The sequence below is a fragment of the Dermacentor albipictus genome, chromosome 1 (assembly GCF_038994185.2).
Source record: "Dermacentor albipictus isolate Rhodes 1998 colony chromosome 1, USDA_Dalb.pri_finalv2, whole genome shotgun sequence".
Lineage (NCBI taxonomy): Eukaryota > Metazoa > Arthropoda > Arachnida > Ixodida > Ixodidae > Dermacentor > Dermacentor albipictus.
Window position 1 is genome coordinate 484,674,644 of NC_091821.1, and position 3,312 is coordinate 484,677,955.

Here is a 3,312-nt window from a genome sequence, read left to right on the forward strand (position 1 = left end):
AAGAAAACGCAAGTTAGTTAATGAGTTACCAGATATAGACAAGAGTATGGCGTTATGAAGAATCAAGTTTACAGAAAATGATAGATACGTTTTTCTAAATCAGGAATGCACGCTCTGAAAAAAGATTTGAAGGCAGTGCGTTCCGTTTGCTAATGATTCCCGAAAAAAAAAATGAGTGTCAGGTCGTTATTGTGACTATGTTTGGTCTGCCGGGAAAAAGTAGGAGGAAGGTATTTTCCAGGACCGACATGACAATATTAGCAGACGATTGCGGATGCTGCCTGCCTTGTCGAAAATGTAGAATTATTGTCGAAAACACAGGTTCATCGAAAAAACTGCGTGCGTTACTTTACAACACTGTCGTAGAACAGGCGCGATATAGTTACGTGGTTTTGACATAGCAGTAACGGTTGCTCAGGAGCATAAATCTCTCGCAACACACAACGGAACAAAGTGATGCAAAAACGTAGGTATGTTTGTGCCTCAATTTGTCCCATTGTCAAGACAGTGCAAATTAGTCGTCACGAACCGACTAGCACGACAGTCTCTTCTCAAGGACACAAACTGGTCATGTTGCATGTGTCTGTGAATCATAAGTAACCAGAATCATACTACTATGGTACTAGAGAGCCTACATGCAAGTATTGCAAGTGGGCTTTCTATATTACATTGCAATAATAATAATAATAATAATAATAATAATAATAATAATATTAATAATAATAATAATAATAATAATAATAATAATAATAATAATAATAATAATAATAATAGTAATAATAATCTTATTTTATGTCCACTACAGGACGGAGCCCTCTCCCAGCGACCTCCAACTGCCTCTGTCTGGCGCTAGCTGGTTCGAACACTGCTGTGAGGCGCCACTAACTTCTATGCCGTGTGTTGACACAGCCTGATTAGATGTCATTGCAACGAACACGCGGACACGCGACTGATATTCTAGATTAAAGTGTGCCCTCACAAGCTAAATACTGGGCTTTTACGTGCCGAAACCAAGATCTGATAATGAGACACGCCGTAGTGAGGGACTCCGGATTAAATTTGGCCCCCTGGGGTTCTTTAACGTGCACCCAATGCACCTGCGTATTTGCATTTTACCGCCCCTCGAAATGCGGCCGCCGCGGCCGGGATTCGATCCCGCAATCTCGGGCTTAGTAGCGCAACGTCATAGCAACTGCGCCACCACGGCGAGTCCATGCCTTCAAAACCTCACCAACAAATGACGCAGCTAAATTGTCGGCCCGCCGAAACATTTCTCGTTCCGGTTTTCATTACGGATCAGCGAAAGCGTTTCAGTTCCGATTCAGCTCCGGAGTGAAAAAAATAACTGTTCAAACCAGCTCGAACTAATTCAAGTTCGTTGGCATAGCCGAGGAATATTCTTATAGGAAAACAGTAAAAATTTATTTATTAAGAAAGCTTGACGCTAATGTTAAGCTGCACGGAAAGATGACGTGTGCTGTTTGGGTCACCCGTAGCTGGAAGATAAAAAAATAATAATTAAACAGATATACGGAATCTATCCAAAGCGATACTTTAGCGAGGGAGCCAGATAGAGGGGAGCATTTATCGAAAAAACGCAGAGAGTCGCCTGCTACTCTTCTCTACAGAAGAAAAGAAAGGGAACAGAAAGCTCTCAGGCTAGAATTACTCATAAAAGAAAATTTCAGTCAATCCTGATGCTAGACGTATCATTAGCGAAGATAGCCAGCCAATGGCAAAGAGCGCTTATGAACGAAACACTTTGTGAATTCGGCCCCTGAATCCTTTTCGGAGGAACACGAGCGAGTGGCCCAAGTGTGCATAAGGAATGTAAGGAAGGGCACGGCTCTGACAGCTGTCAGGCTGGTGCTATTTTCTGAAGGGAAGACTTCTTGTCATAGTGAGCCAGACATCTACAGGTCGCTGTTTGAGGGGCAACTTAGCTAAGGGAGTCGACACGTTCCACCTCGTAAAAGGGTGCGTAGCCTTCTCTACCCGACAATCAGTCTACTTACAACATGTGTATTGTACCTAGTTCATTTACAAATGAGGTAGCATAGTCGAGCCACAAGCGCAGGCACTGCATGGTTCAGTTCAGGTCGTAGAACAGATCAAGCCGCTGAAATGTGTTGTGTAAGCACTATAACAAGTTTATCCAAATAGTTTTACATCAACTATTTATTCTAGATAAAAGAAATGGTTGCAGTAAGTACATTAACTGTGGGAACCAGTTACTTTTCAGCCATGTTAATATTTGCTGACAAAAACACCATACCTCTCACTCAAATAGCTTGTCAATCTAAGACGGTGTGTTAAAATAGGGTCAGATTGAAACTGCAATTCTGTCAGCTTTGCGCAGAGGCGGTGTCGTACCCTATGAAGTGCTAACTGAGGGGCGACTATTGCTAGTTGAAAACTTTTCCCAATACCCCGCCGGGACGACGTGAAATATCGTCGGCCATGGCAATTTTTGGAAGGCCCTACGGGGCCTCGTATTCAAACCAAAGAAAGACATTGATATGCTACTTCCGTATTCATAAATGCATCTTCAATTGCAGCCCACTCTTGGCTTGGTTTACATGACGCCTCTCGTGAACGCCCAGAGGAAACGTAATGGCCGCCTTGGGCGAGTTCACACCAGGCGTCAATTACACCGAGTCAAGCATGGGCTTCAAGAATAGATGCATTGCATGATGATGGATGAATAGATGCACCGCGGTTATGGTCTGCCCAAGTAGTTATAGATCTCCAGTTTCTCGATTAATCATTCAAATGCGATTAATCTGTTTATGTGACATGCAAAAAAAAAAATGTGGAAGACGCAACGCGATTGCATTTAAAGATGCCTGACTGTTTTTCACGTTTCCGTGCAAGCGCAGCGCATGTAAACGTTGTCCTACGTGCTCTTTTGAGCTTTAGCTTGATTTATGCAGTACCAATTAGCCCACCAGCCTGTTCTGTGAGCGTTTCGTTTGGAACGGGGCGGTGGGCTGCTCCACCAAGCCCTTGTGCCAAACTTCCTAATCCCCTATTGGGAACCTTGCTTTTATGTGTATCCGTTGTTTGTCGTTTGCCTACTTTTCTTCCACCAATATTCGAATCGCCTCTTACTCATCTACTGCGTACACGTTTACTTACCCTTTGCTCTCTCTGAACCCAAGGGCTTCAAGGAGGCCAGAGGTGCCTAAATCGACCGCTGGGCAGATATCTTCAAAATTCAACAAAACATGCTCCATCGTTTCCCTAGTTTTACCGCAGCAAGCACATGCTTCTTCTTTGTTGTATCTAACCTGCCGTGGTTGCGTAGTAGCT

The 3,312-nt window shown here is 43.6% G+C and overlaps 1 non-coding gene across 1 annotated transcript; it reads left to right on the forward strand.

Moving 5' to 3' along the window:
* Window positions 1-2,347: 2,347 nt before the first annotated feature.
* On the forward strand, window positions 2,348-2,489 carry LOC139055073 (U4 spliceosomal RNA). Its single transcript, XR_011511637.1, has one exon. It is a non-coding gene; the product is annotated as a U4 spliceosomal RNA (small nuclear RNA).
* Window positions 2,490-3,312: the final 823 nt, after the last annotated feature.